Below are 15,502 nucleotides of genomic sequence, written 5' to 3' on the forward strand. Positions count from 1 at the left end.
TTCTGACTCCAGGCTCTACAAGAGGGACTGCAGTTACACGCGCAACACCTGTAAGGGGGTTATTCAAAGAGCTGGGTGTCTCAGGTGCTGCTCAAGTAAACTGTGTTTGTGTTACAGACACACAGAAGCGAATTATTTCAACTATCAAGAAGAGCAGAGTGGGTGTCTATGCGTGGAAGGTGGTACCAGGTATATTTTAAAGTGAAAACAAGTCAGAATTAAGAGTATTCCCTATAGTGTGATTCCATTTTGGTTGAAGGAAAGTTATACATATCGTAAAGTCATACAGAAACACCTGGAAGGAGATGTTCACCTAACTATAGAGAGATGTAGAGAGAGGGTTTCCCTTTAGGTGGAGAGAGGGTGGAAGATGGATTTAAAAAAATGACAGAATGTATACTTTCTATATATATTTTCTGTAGATATCTTTTTGCTTTATGTATTTTCCTACATGTTGGAAAGAAACCATATTATTTTTATAAGTAAAAACAATGTTTTCTAAAAAGGAATGCTATGCACAGTGCTTGCTTTTTTTTTCTCTTAACAGTAGGCCTTCAAAGTTATAAAATGAATGCATCATGATAAAGGTGCAAAAATTTGACAAAGTCATACAGTAGAGAAGCAGGCAAGAGGATGAGGTGGAAGAGAGAAGGTAATCTTGCCACCTTCTCTCACAGTTGGCACCCAAGCTTGAAGCAGAACTGAGTTGAGCAAGGGAGAAACTTTCCATAAATTTATTCAGAGTTCTGGAAAATACTGGTGTGTGCTTTGAAATGACAGAGACTTTCTTGGGGGTGGGAATTAAAGGACCAGATGAATGAGTGCACAGGGTGAGAAAAAACATTTTTGTTATGATTAACTCTTATTAAACCCAGCTCATTCTACCCTCTTGGTGAACGCATGTGGTTTTATATGCAGCATAAAGTTCTAGGAGTGAAATTTCTGTGTTAAGTAATAGTATACCTTAAATTTGGAGTGATGTAGTCAAGTTGCTCTTCAAATGATGTGTTCCCATTTCTGTTTTCCCAGTGATGAATGAAAGTGGTGTTTTCTCAAGACACTCTTTCCACATTGTGATTATCAAAAATTTTAGTCTTTGCTACCTAACCAGATTTTTAATTTGTTATTTATTTATTTTTGTTTTTTGTTTAATCATTTAAAAAAATTTTTTTAAACAATATTTGCTTCCCTCACCCCCTCAGATTGAGTCCCCATAGAATTTCCTTCCCCAAGGCACCCGTGCACCATCACTACAGTCCCCTGTGCTCCTCCCTCCCTCCCTCTGATCCCTCTCCCTCCTCCTCCCCTGCAGGATGTCTCTGATTTATAATTGTCTTTTTTTTGCTTTGTTGTGTTTTGCACTATTATTATTTTTTATTTTTGTTACACTGATGTCTTATTTGGTTCCCCTATATTCCTGTTATAAGTGAAACCATCAGATATTTTTCTTTTTCCTTCTGGCTTATTTCACCGAGCATAATTCCTTCTAGCTCCATCCATGTTGCTGCGAATGGCATGAGTTTATCTTTTTTGATTGCTGAATAATATTCCATCATGTATATATACCACATCTTCTTGATCCAGTCATCTATTTTTGGGCATTTGGTTTGTTTCCAGGTTTTACCTATTGTAAATAGTGCTGCAATAAACATAGGTGTACAGGTGCTCTTTTGAATCAATGTTTTTGTGTCCTTTGGGTAGATCCCTAGGATTGGAATATCCGGATCATATGGTAGCTCCATTCTTAGTAGACTGAGGAGCCTCCAGACAGCTTTCATAGCGGTTGGACCAGTTTGCACTCCCACCAGAATGTAGGAGAGTTCCTTTTTCATCACATCCTCGCCAACATTTGTTGTTGCTTGTTTTTTTGATATGTGCCATTCTCACTGGTGTAAGGTGGTATCTCAGTGTGGCTTTTATCTGCATTTCCCTGATTATAAGGGATCTAACCAGAGTTTTAAAAAATGGTTTTCCATACATAAAGAGAGATTTTCATTGTGAGAGAAATGAAATAACACATTTCTTCTTCTTCTTGGTTTTATTTTTTTGATGAACACCATTGCAAATATATCTTCTTATTCACTTTTTTTATTGGGTTGCTGGCTTTTGTTTATTAATTTGTAAGAACTCTTTATGTAACCATGTGACAGAGGGTCGCTAGCCATCCCAAACTGTTAAGGGGTACATGCTCTAGAAGGATTTGGCCAATTGCATGCACAAAGGCAAAGAAAGCAGCATTAAATGTGAAAGGCCTTTAACTGGGGTAAGAAATCAAAAGGTACAGAGAGAAGGAGAGAGGAAAAGAAAGGATTTCAAATAACTGACTCCTGATCAAAGTCCAAATATACCCATCCCCCTCATGTGCAAATGCCCAGCTAAACAGGATTAGCCCAAAGCGGAGCTGCTGAGGCCCACAAGCTTGCCACAGACTCTAAGGTGCCTTCTGACAGGGAACCACAATGAAGGGGTTAGGCAGTTCCCACAGAGCTGGGGCAAAGGAGAGACCTGAAATTCAAAGTTACCCTATACTCTACCACGAAGACAAGATAAAGGCTGCCATTTTCTTTGCCAAAATGCTCAACTCCCAGGAACAGCCTCTCCGTGTGTCTTTTACCCTGTGTCTCTTAAGTGTCTCTGCTTCCTCCTTTGTTCCACCTCTGATCCACTTAGTTTCTTCCCTGCTGTTTCCTTTTCAGGCAGGTAGGCTGGGAATTGTAGTCCAAGGCAACTGGCTATAAGTGGGGCTGGGGAAAATGCCCATTCACTACACTGTGATGCATGGAGGTGCATTCTCTAACATACAGTAAGTCATTGGCTTGTGGCCTATCACATGCATTACAGATCTTTCTCCCCATGTACTATCTGATTTTCGTGCAGATAATTGTGTCCTAATGGATTTCCAAATACGTGGAAATCATTGTATAGAACAAATACAAATTCATTCTAGTGTGCTCCTGAATTACCAGCAGCTCTTTCCACCCTTTTAGTTTCTCAATCAACAAACACTACACCCCTAAGTCAAACCGCAGCAGGGTGAGGATGGTCCTTAAGGTCAAGAGGTTGAGAACCACTGCTCTAGGCTGTGCTGGTCCCCTAAGTGGTGCTGCTCAGAGCTCAGCCCAGTCGTCCTGGGCACAGGTTCTGCTCTTTAGTCTCTTGTGAAGGCAGAAATCATTAAATTGCCAATTCCTTATAAAACACCAACAATAGCACTTCAAGGTGGAGCCAAAGAAAGGAACTGGAATGTCTCCCTTCCTCTTTTCCTCTCTCCCTTCTCCATTTGTAACCCCCTCCTTCCTTTGTTTTTCTCTCCTCTCTGGTCTTCAGAAGGGAAGAGGGAGAAAAGTTGGGGGAAGGAATAGGTAACCAAAAGGGAAGGCTCTCAACGGTTTAAGATTAAACCTAAATTCTTCTGCACTACACTCAGGCCCTTCCCCTGGCCCCACCTCTCCTCCTCTCTGTCCTACACACCCAGTCTTTCTGCCACACCCATCTATGAGCCATGTTCTGCCCGGAGTAGTCCTCTGGCCTTGCCAACAGCTGCTTTCTCTGTCAAGAACTTGCTTCCGCTTCCTGCCTGCTGTGCTTCAACTTGTGAAATGTCACTTCCTCTAGGAACCTTTCCCTGGCCCCAGCTGAACTAGTCTTCCTCCTTAGCTCCCATCCTACATATATAATTTATAACATTATTCTACATGTCTCTGCTCTGTCCTGTCTGCTTGGCAGGCCCTTGAAGGTAGATACCTGCTTCATTCACGTCTAATTCAGTTCTCGATCCATGATACTGGCTTAGTCAGTCTTCACTGGGCAAAACATTGTTTATAGAGCAAAAGTTGATGAAGAAATCACGAGAGTGTAACTGGAACAACACCCTGCCCAGGGATGATGGAGCATCCCAGCCAGCTTCACCTCATCGCTGTGTTCCCCTCAAGTTCGGAGCTAGAGGCTGGCAACCTTGACTAAGCCCTATGGATTTATATATACATAGGCCTTATTGCTAAGAGATGGGGTCAACCACTGACTTCCACTTACTCCCATTGTCATCCAGGGAAGAAACAGGGAAAATCTAAAACGTTTTGTTCTAGAATTTCATTCCTGGGCAAAGTCCACTTGGAAAAATGGTTCTCAACCTTTGGTCCATGTCAGAGTCACCCAAGGCACTCTAGTGAGATATCAAGATCCAGGCCCTATCCTACTCCACGGACTCTTCTTTTTTTTTTTTTTGAAACGATTTATTTATTTATTTTTACAAGCACTGGATACAGTCAGAAGTGTGGGAGGATGAGAGGATTCACCAGAGCCAGAGCGGGGAACAGAGCAGGCTGACTAACCAAACACACTGCTGAGGGGAGCAGTGGGCATAGCAGGAGAGGTCTGTGCGCCATGTGGGACCCTCGCCCAGCGGCCAAGGATCGAATGGGCACTGCAGAGGTTGCAGGCAGCTTCGCAGCCCAGCGCTCAACTGCTGCATCACCAGGGGAGGCCCTCCACGTACCATTCTTCAGTCATTCCAGGTGTGTCTGCTACACACCAAGGTTTCAGGTCCACTGGCTCAGAGGAAGTGGACTGAGACCCCTCTTATCCCATCAGCATGGGATGCCAGTTCAGTCTCTTCACAGGCTGTGTTCTGCCTGTGTTTCTTCCTAGAGGTTCAGCCCCAAATGGTTGTAGGTTCCTACACCTTTTTCTCCTCACACCCTCCCTTCCAGCTTTCCAGCACCTACATTTCTTATGACCCATAGCAGCACCTATGTGGTGCCCACCAGATGTGAGGAGAATGGACATATACATACCTGTGAACAAGAAAGATCCTTTCATGAGGAGACATTTACAAGTTTTTCCTTGGAGGAGCAGGCCAGACACTGAGGTAAACAGAGGGCAAGGGCCTGTGCTGGGAGCTTGGGGCCTCTCAGGGCAGTGCAGCGGGCAGGGGGAGTCAGGTGTTCCATTCCTGCTGCCAAGCGCCTGCCACTCAGAACTTCTGCTTCTTAGGCTCTTCAATGGCAACCACCACAATGACCATCATCTCTCTCTTCCTGACTTAGCATGAAGCCTACATGGAATAATGAGTGGGTAAGTATTTTCTAAACATAAGCTACAACCCAAAAGAAAAACAATCTGGTGAATAATCAACAAATAAAAATTTTCCTCAGCTCACCCTAGCCTACATTTTTTTCCCCTAGCCTACATTTTTTGCAATTCTTTCCCCTGAGGGATTCATTTTTAATCAGAGCACATTTTAAGATGTTGTGATGTTTTTCCTCCCTCTGGTCTTGAGGCTCTTGTAGAGCCTCAAAAGTCACTGGTGGCTTCCTTTGGAAACTTTGGCGACAAAAATGTGCTACAGAAGTCCTGTCTCTTTGTCTTGGGATCAGCTTCATTCGCCTTCTGCCCCTTCAGGGCCATCACAGATGCTGCGGGGGCTGGTCCTTTGTTTCTGAGGCTGTTTGCGATTAGCAAAGTATCACTTCCCTTTTATGTGAAGAAATTATTCTCTATCAGGAAAAAAATACTTTTTGCACACATCATGCAGAAATGCCACTTTTTTTTCTCAGAAATATGCAGAAATGTCAGGTATAGTGCTTGTCTTGTAAAATAACACTACTCAGCACATTTATACTGCTTTCTATTTTACTGAGAATCTACCTTCACATGCATTTTTTTCATCAATTTTTCACAATCATATTTCAAAGTAGCTTTATTCTTATCTCTGCTTTACAGGTAAAGAACTAGAGCCCCAAGAGGGAGACCAGTCTCCAGAGATCTCACACCTGAGAAGATATTGCCTTCCAAATGGGCCAAGGAAACTTCCAGAATGTCCCAGTGGGTTCCCCTGCTAACAGCTAGGGCATTTCAAGAATGAATTTCCCATGTTTTTTCAGGCAAGCTCTGTGGTTGTCATTCACTGGGAATTGCTGAGAACACTCATCAGTGCAGCTCCTATTACCACTGGAAAGGAAGGGTCTGTTTTGGGGTTGTTATTACCACACACATGTTGCTCTTGGTCATCAGCTCAGTAAGAACCTCAGCCAGCAACCTGGCTTTCCTCTTCAGCCTTGTAATTTGGTAAAATGTGGAGGTGATATTTCCTTCACCGGATTCCCTGTTCCCAATCACACCTCCTTGACTTCTGAGTTTGTGCCATTTTCTTCTAGAAGGTTGATGCTTCAGCAATTCAGATCACCTGATGATCTGATCCCTTTCTTTTAGTCTTGTTCTCATCCATTCTTTTCTCTCTATGTCTGGGTATCTTTCCCTGCAAAATTAGAGCTCCTGTTAAATCAATCCTAAAGATCAATTGAAACATTCCTTTTTCTCCCCAATCCCCACATTCATTGCTTTAGTCCAGATTCTCTCCATCAGTCCCCTAGACAAGGGCAGTGGCCTCAGAAGGGTCTCTGGTGTTCCCATCACTAGTCTACACATCTTTGTAGAATACACATCTGACCATGTAACTCCCCTGAGTGACTCTCCATTGACCCCATGATTGAATCTATACTTTCAGAGGGACCCTGAAGTCCCTCACCATTTAACTCCTCCTCCATCTGTCCAGGGCATACTGACCTATTTATTCATCCACTCCAGCCATATCAATGTAGTCATCATTCCCCAAATCTGTCACATTCCTTTTTCCTCCTTACCTTTGCTCATTCTATTCCTTATCTTGCAGTGTCTGAAAGCATACTTCTAAGAATTTCTCAAAGCTCAGTTCTTTTGCCATCTTCTTTATGCAGTCTTTTCTGAAATGCCTAGTAAGAATGGATCCTCTCTTCCATGTGCCTGCATGATGAGTTATACCCATTATTCATTCATTTACTCTTTTTTTTAATTTTTTTTAAATAATAAATTTTATTTTTATATTCCCCCATACAACTGCACATTCATTTACTCTTACATTTATTGCTTTATCAATTAATTGTTGAGCAAGTGTGCACCTGCACACACACACACACACACACACACACACACACTACAGTGATAACTCCAGGGAGTGCACATAGGTGTTAGGAAAGCGAGTGATTTATACAAACATCTGAGACACTGTCTTTACCTAAGGAACCAATGAGCTGTGACAGGAAACACATAAATCAATGATTTTAATATATTGTACTATAGGCTTTAATGAAGATATGAACAAAACGTTTTGGATTATTGAAAAGGCAGCAGAGTAATTCTGCTTGAGTAAATCAGGGAGGGCTTCACAAAAGGGTGGACAATTGAATTGAGCCTTTAATTTATTCTTTAAGATTTATGAAGGATTTAGTAGCTGTCAAGACCATCCACCTATGAGTTAGATTTAAGTGATATGTGATGAAACAAGAGAGAACTTGTCAGCTGACTGCAGAGAAAGCAATTCTAGCAGAGGAAGGAACATGGGCTTATGAAGGATCATGGCAAGGGAGAGGTTTTTTGGTGACCAAAGCTCAAGAAACACTGAGTGAGGAGGAATAAGTCTAGATGACAGGCACCAGATGGTGAATGCATGTGCACAATTAAGGCAAACTGGACTATATCCCTGTAGGCTTAAGTCATATTTCAGTGGGTCTCACAGATGGGTCTGCCTTATTTATCTCTTCTGTTATTACACTGGGAACATCTTGTAGGGAGCAGCCAAGCTTCTAAATCTTCAGGACTTAGCACCCTGTGTGGCAGATAGTAGGTACATAGTCTTTGTTGAACAGGTAACTGTATCTATGATGTTAGTAGAAGCTTGGTGATTTATATTTTGAGGTTTATTTATGGTTTGGCTACTATTCCTCTTGGGTTTCTATGCTGAATCTGAATGGGACCTGTCCAGTCCCAATATGGTGGAAAGGTTTTCAGGGGTCAAGTGAACCCAGCATACATGTTGCCCGAGGCAACTTGAGGTGATCAAGAAAGTCTGTATTGTATTCAAGGGGAAACAAGTTTGGGTCTCTTGGGAGTATTAAAATGAACATCAAGACCTAGTGCAAATGTCAACTTGCAAATGGGAATAGAAACAGAGAAGCAGAAAGAGGAGGTTGAAGTGGACAGGCTAGAGTGCAGAGCCAGGATAATGGGGCAAAGGGTCTGGGACCAAGGAGGTGACCAAGGGAAAAGTGCTGAGGGGCCCCTGGCATGTGGCATGTGAAGAGTTAAAAGCAGGTCTATTGCTCAACTATCTTGCAAATATTACCAGATTTTAATCTTCTGAAATAATTTCTTGACAAAGCTAGTGATCTATAAATATATTCCAAGTTAACCCTAGATGTTCTAGATCCATTAATTTAACCTGTCAAGTTTAATGTAATGGTTTCTATTTAAAATTTTTCCCACAGGAGGAGGAGGGAGAGGGATCTGAGGGAGGGAGGGAGGAGCACAGGGGACTGAGGTGATGGTGCACGGGTGCACTGGGGAAGGAAACTCTATGGGGACTACACCTGAGGGGGTGGGGGAAGCAAATATTGTTTAAAAATGAACAATGATGTAAAAATAAATAAATAAAAAAAATGAGAGATTAAAAAAAAATGGACTAAGAAAATGAAACTAAGAAGAGAATAAAATAAAATAAAATAAAAATTTTCCCCCAATAAGCAGAACTGTGTTTTTAAACAGGAGTCTTATCTGACACTCAACATAGAAATTAAGAGGACATGATGTAACCCTTGAGCAATTAGTGGAAAATACTTTACTGTTTTGTGGGACTCTTACAGGTCTCTGGGAATTTTGTAATTCTGTAGAGTTCGGGGTGAAAATCATAGGCCAGGAGGTCACGGTCAGTCTTTGCACATCTGTCGAGGCTTAGATTTAAGAACCAAATGCCTTAAGATGAGGCTGACTTCCTTCCTGTGAACTCAGCACATCTTGAAGACTTAAAAAAAATTTTTTTTTACTCCATTGCTGAGTAGGAATCAAGGGCTATTCTAGGACTTTTCTTCAGAAATAAAAGGTGAATTTGAATTTTGTTTTTCCCTTTTTAGATTTTTAATATCAAACAATACCCTTACCACAAGCTAAATGTACACTCCCTGCATGTAATGCATTTGACATGGGAACAGATCACCATGGAAACGATGAGCTTCATTGTCCATTGTGTTGTGAGCACATCTGATTAGACAGGATAATTAATTTGTTTGTGGAATGACTTGCTCTGTGAAGGGAGCTAACAAAAGGAGCCAGAAAAGTGAGCCAACAACAGACAAGAGCTCATCCAACTTGTTGGGGAATTCCAAAAATTATCATCAGAGTGTTGGGGCAGCAGAGGCAGTTGGAACCTCTGAGGTGTATTCACCAATTTCCCCAGAAGATGTGAAAATAAGAGAAAAGACAAAGACCACAACATTTTTTTCCTGTATGGTCCATTCATGGTCCCACTTTCCTCTTTTCCTGTTGAAGGTATACCTAGTTATGGGAAAAAGAATATTATATCTATGGTATAAAATGGGTTGATACTAGAAAAATGTATTTTATTTTTTGATTTTCAAAATGAAATGAAAAAAATAGAGATTTTTGGATTCCGAATTTGTGTGTGCCAGGTTTTAATTCCAGTGTAAAATCTTTTTTGTTTTTTTTGGTCATTTTGTGACCTTGAGTTTGTAGCATATATTTCCTGTGCTTTAGTTTTCCCCTATATAATGTGAAAATGAGTGTTCTTTTTAGCCATCAAAAAAAAAAAAAAAGTGAGATCAATGAGATCTAGTTTTTATAATCAAAGACCTTAAATTGTATGATATACTTAACACTAGAAGTACTTATTCCTCCTTAATAGATGGGGGACTTCAAAGAGGAAATGAGACTTAACTTGAACCTAGAGGAATGAAAAAATTTGCTAAATGAGAATAAAGAACATTTGAGGCAGAAGGTCCAGCATCTTTATAAGCCCAGAGATTAAAAAAAAAAAAAATTCCTCTAGGGTCTGTAGTAGTCGGAAAGAGTTGAAGTATGACAACATGTGATGAGTGGTTAGAGGGAGGGGCCGGAGGGAGAGGAGAAGGAGAAGAAGAAAGAGAAAGAGAAAAAGAAGAAATCAGATCACAAAGGAATTTATTGATTCATTTATGGTTTTGGACTTTACCTTGATAACATTGACGAAGGAGTGACATGGGCCCTTAATCATATTAGACCTTTACTGGCACACAGCCACATCATTTATGTGTTCTCTAGGGCTGCTTTTGCACTTCAGTGGCAGAGCTGCACAGTTGTGACAAAGATCAATGGTTGCAACAACTACTTTGCTATCTGGTCCTGTACAACAAAAAATTGTGAACCTCTAATATAGAGGTTTGATTAGAGGAGGGCAAAGATGGTGAGAAAGAGCTTTGTTAAGAAATCAAACCCAAACTCTAAGAGCCAAGTCAAAAGCCTGGACTAGGTAGGGGCTGTGGGGCTGCCTCGAAGGGGAAGGTGAAATCAACAAGACACAGTGACTAATTAGATGTGGAGGTGGAGTGGCAAGACAATTCTAGAACAACTCCCAGTTTCTAGCTTGGGCAACTGGGTGAGTGGTGGTGCCAATTGCTGAGACTGGGATGTCAAGAGGAAGAGCAGGTTTGGGGGATGAAAAGGATGGTTCCAATTTGGGCATGTCACCTGGGGACATCCAAGTGGACGTGGTAGATGAAAATTTGAGGTCAGGTATTCCATAGAGAGGGGTCTGTTTTGGACATCGATTTGGGAGTTGTCAGTAGATGGATGTGTCGATTACCGGGGGGAGTATGTAGTGGGAAGAGGGGAAAACCAGCAGAGGAACACACAACACATCAAAATTTAAGGATAGACAAAGCAAGTGGAACCTACAAAGAAAATGGTGAAACATTTTCCATGAGGAAAATAAAGAGAATCTTTGCTGAACAAATTAAGTCAAAAGTGTAACTAAGCACCAATGTTGCTTAAAAAGAATGTTGGGCAGGGGGAGTAGAGTTTGTAGTTGGGGGCAGGAGGGTGAAAGAATGGGGGGATGAGAGGGCACCTGGAGATGGATGACTATAGAAAGAAATAACCTCCACTTACTGCACACTTTTTATGTATCAGATAATGGTCTAAGTGCTTTACATTTTTGAGTTTCTCTGCACAATTGCCTTTCAAGAGAGGCACAGTTATTCCCATTTACAATGAGAAAAATGAAGAGTAGATACTGAGCAACTCATTTGAGGTTATATTGCTTGCAAGTGTGAAGTGGGGATTACCAGTCTCACGCCAATGGCCTTGAACCCTATGTCAGATGACACATCGCTGTCCCTTAGCTCCTTTCAAGTATCAAGAGTCACAAAGACAAGTTTCATTATTATGTCTCCTGGAATGACTTTCCACTTACTTGTCCCCATTCTGTGATTGTTTTATGATTTATGTGCACTTATAACCAGACCTATTGCATCATGAACATTTAAAAATGACAACTCTCAGATGATACGCCAGTGTTCCAAGTACTTTCTGTATATTAATATACAACCCTCATAACATATTTTCAAAGAACTAACCAGTCCCCATTTTACTGACAAGGAACTGAGGCATAAAGAAGTAACTTGAAGGCCACACAGTTTAGACACATGCTTGGACATTTCATACTCCCATTCTTGGTCCCATCAGAGGTCGCCATTGTTTCTCCTACTCACCCGTGTCCCAGCTTACATCAGCATCACATTAAGTTCGCCGTGTATTTGCTTGTCAGTCCCACAGAGCTGAGCAGGCACATGCCTTGTTCTTCCTTGTTCCTGCAGCGAGAAGGGGTGATGCCTGGCACTTTGTAGATGTCTCCTGAATAAATCAGTGATCGAACAAATGGCTGGTCTCCACGTTGATCTGCACAGTAAGCACAGTGAATCTTGCACTAGTCTACCCCTCTTAATGCTTAAAATGCCCCTTGGCTGACATCTGGCATTAGGCATTGTTTTTCCCTTAAAGGAGTAACCACTGCTTAACTCAGGATATTAAAAACTCTTTTCAGGAGCTGGTAATGAGAGGTAGTTCGAGTCTCCCTAGAAGGCCAACTTCACTGATTCTAGAAACTCTCAGGAGCTTTCAGAATGCATTTACAAATAGCGCAGGAAAATGGAACTGCTGCTTTTCAGGCACATGTCCTATGGGGCCAATTAGCCTCTTCCCAGCTCCAACTCACCTTGTCTTCACCCCAGATGGTTTTTAACTCTCTGGATAGCCTTCCTCTTTCCTCCACAGGGAAGAGAGGAGGGAGCTATTCCTGCTGTGGCTCCCAGGCCAATTCAGAGGCCCTTGCAGCCATTCAGGAGGCAAATATGCTTTGCTGGTGGCTTTGCCTTTGTGACCCTCCCTGGGGAGCACGTGGACACCCCATTGGGTTGACTTGGTGGGGAACTCCTCCCCCTATGGCTGAAACAGTCAGGCCTCTCTGAAGTCAGGTGACTGGTTCTCAGCCTCTTCACCTTCTTCTGGGGGAGAGGGGTTTCCTAAGTTTCCTTTGCACTGAAGGGGCAGCTTAGCTTTAGTTCTTCCTGGAAGGCACATGGGAGTAACAGGAAGTCTCCCAATGGGAGGACATGGCTTGTGTGAGAGAGGAAGGCACACTGGAATTGATTCCTCAGTTTCGAAACTGAAAGGAAGTTTAGCATCTCTTAGCCCGAGCCTTCCTGTGGAAAAGCACTGGCTGGACAGGCCCCTCCAGTGCGTAACTTTATACAAATCCCTTGCACTGCCCTGAGACTTCACAATCTCAGACCTTCTTAGCAGGGATGGTGAAATGAACAGAAATGAATGCAATTGTGTACAGTTAAGGGTTTTTTAACTTTAGAGTTCCAACTATATCCATGCCAGTTGTGAATATTAGCATAGCGGTCACCCCCTTTGCTCTGTGCGTGTACATACATATGTAATGAATGAACATCCTGTGCCTCAGTTTACCCTTCTGTGAAATAGGTACTAACTTCATAGTGTTGCTCTGAGTATTAGATACATTATGACCTGCACAGTTTTTAGAAAAGTGTCTGGCATGTACTGAGTACTGAATGATTATTATCGAGGGCAAGGAATTTTCTCTCTTATTTGTTATTTATCCTTAATGCCTAGAACTGATATACAGTAGGTGCTCAATAATTATGTATGTAGTGAATGAGAGAGATGGAAAAAAAGACAACAGCAACAACCAAAATATACCTTAGTGTACTGTGGGAAATGCTCTTTTATTTATTTATTTATTTATTTTTAAGATTTATTTATTTATGCATACAAGAACTGGGATACAGGCCAGAGGTGTGGAGGCTGAGAGACAGAGAAGGGAGCAGAGACTAGAGTAGTAGACTAGTAGATTAGAGCAGAGTAGTAGACTAGAGACAGAGCGGGGAGCAGAACAGGCAGATTGACAGAAATACACTGCTGAGGGGAGCAGTGGGTGAGACAGGAGAGGTCTGCAGCACCATGTGGGTGGCTCCCTGGCTGGGGATTGAATTCGTGCTGCACAGGCTGTGGATAGCTTCATAGGTTGCATGTCAACCCCTTGTGCCACCAGGGAGGTCCAAAATGCTCTTTTTTCTTAACAGAACTCAGACTTGGGCCCAGTGCCAGTAGGTTGTGACAGGTGAGTTCTCAGGATGTCTCAATAGATTCCTTGTGGTCCTGGATGTCTTGTGCCGCCAACATTTTCCTCCCCTCTTATAAGAAGGCTAAAGCTAGCCATGGAGCTGGAGAATACAGACTTATGCTCAAGGCCATACCTCCCAACGGGAGACACACAAGATTTGCCAAGAGCTAATGGGAGTTTCGTTTTAGCAGTGGCCCCTGTCCAGATAAAAGCTACCTGTCATGCTGGGCTCTTTCTGATCTTCCACATGCCCTGACCCACCCCTCCAAGCCAAGGAGCTCAAAGGGAGGCGGTGTGTCTGCAGTGCCAAGTCCCTGGTTTCAGCTGGCAGGAAGGGCATGTTGTGGGCGCTGATGGCCCATCTTTCGCCATTCATCCTGAAGGCTGCAAGGGGCAATCTCTGTGATCCCTGCCTCGCCGGGTGATGAATCATCTCTGCTGCAAGCAATTGCTGGAGAAAAGTGGTTCTGCTTGAGTGCAGATTCCTTAGGCTGATAATCATGTACAGCAGCTTCTAGATTCCAACAAGAACAGCACTAGTTTCTCACCCGAGAAACAGGCCGAAAGTGACAGAGTTTGACAAGAGCCTGGCCTTGGGAATCACAGTGACCTGGGTTTGAATTCCACCACTTACTAGCTGTGGCTTTATGCAAGTCTTTTACTTCTTAAAGTATGGTTTTCTCTGTATGGTTTTGTCTATTTGCAGGATGATAATAATATTTCCCTGATTCGATGTACAGTTTAAAGATAATTCACGTAGGCCTCCCCGGTGGTCCAGTGGGTTGAGCGCAGCGCTGGGAAGCTGTCCGCAGCCTCTGCAGCACGGGTTCAATTCCTGGCCAGCCAGGGAGAAACCCACATGGCGTGGCAGACCTCTCCTGCCTTGCCCTCTGCTCCCCTCAGCAGTGTCTTCTGTCCGTCTGCCTGTTCTGTTCCCCACTCTGTCTCTGGTGAATTTTCTCACCCTCCCGCGCCTCTGACCTGGCCCCCAGCTCTTGTATAAATAAATAAAATCTTTAAAAAAAAATAAAGATAATGCATGTAAGGATTCCTGACAGAAGCTGGCACAGAGGTGATACAGGACAAGTGGCAGCTGCTGTATGTGTACAAGCAAGTAAGCAGGCTTAATCTTGTCCTCACGGCAAGGTCACTAAACTCTTTCTGCAAAGGACAAGGTAGTAAACATTTTAGGCTTTGTGTGACCATTTGGTCTCTGTTGCAACTATTCAACTCTACCATATAAAAGTAGTCAGAGAATATCAGTCCATGGCTATGTTCCAATAAAACTTTATTTAGAAAAAATAGGCTGCTGGTAAGATTTGGCCCTTGGGTTGTAGTTTTCTCACATAAGCAAACTGAGTACTGTAAGTGCCTATTCCAGTTGTTAGCACTATTTTATTCACTTTACTTTTATGTTGTCTATCAAGGTCTTTCTTGCACAATATAGTTCAACTTAGAAGTCTTTCTTGTACAATAGAGTTTAAGTTGTATTTGATTCTGGACTCAGGCCGATCCTGTGTCCATTTTGCCCATGAAATTACAGTTCTGTCTCAAGGAGGAGAGAAAGTGGAAGTGCAATAACTTGGTTCAAGGAATATGGTGCAGTGTAGTAGGAGAAGTGGTTTTCTGTATGGTTGCTTCTAGAAGGCAGGGATTGTATTCCCTCATCCATCAGGTCTGTAGAGAGAAGTTAGTTCTTGTGAGTAAATTCAATAAATGGATCCTCCATCATTCCCCTCAGACTCTCAAGCACAGTTCTTTGTCCCGGAGGATCTGAAGCTCTTGTTAATTGGATGGAAAGCTCTTGTCTGAGATTCAGGACACAAATGTTGATGACAGAGTTGGGCAGCGATCTTGGGCTCTTTGTGTAATGTGCTTTCAATGCCTCATGAGATTAAGGTTAGTGCCCACACAGTCTCAGTGGGTGGTGTTCCTTGATGAAGATCTTGGCAGATATTTTCCAAATATGGCCACACCAGTGTCTGTGCCACC

General features: G+C 42.5%; 1 long non-coding RNA gene across 1 annotated transcript; it reads right to left on the reverse strand.

Moving 5' to 3' along the window:
* Positions 1-5,698: 5,698 nt before the first annotated feature.
* LOC119231884 (uncharacterized) lies at positions 5,699-11,756 on the reverse strand. Its single transcript, XR_005121962.2, has 3 exons — positions 11,574-11,756; positions 6,642-6,780; positions 5,699-6,256 (listed from the first exon to the last, which is right to left on the reverse strand). It is a non-coding gene; the product is annotated as an uncharacterized LOC119231884 (long non-coding RNA).
* Positions 11,757-15,502: the final 3,746 nt, after the last annotated feature.

Source organism: Talpa occidentalis, unplaced genomic scaffold (genome assembly GCF_014898055.3).
Source record: "Talpa occidentalis isolate TD23 unplaced genomic scaffold, MPIMG_talOcc4v2.1 talOcc4.7, whole genome shotgun sequence".
Classification (NCBI taxonomy): domain Eukaryota; kingdom Metazoa; phylum Chordata; class Mammalia; order Eulipotyphla; family Talpidae; genus Talpa; species Talpa occidentalis.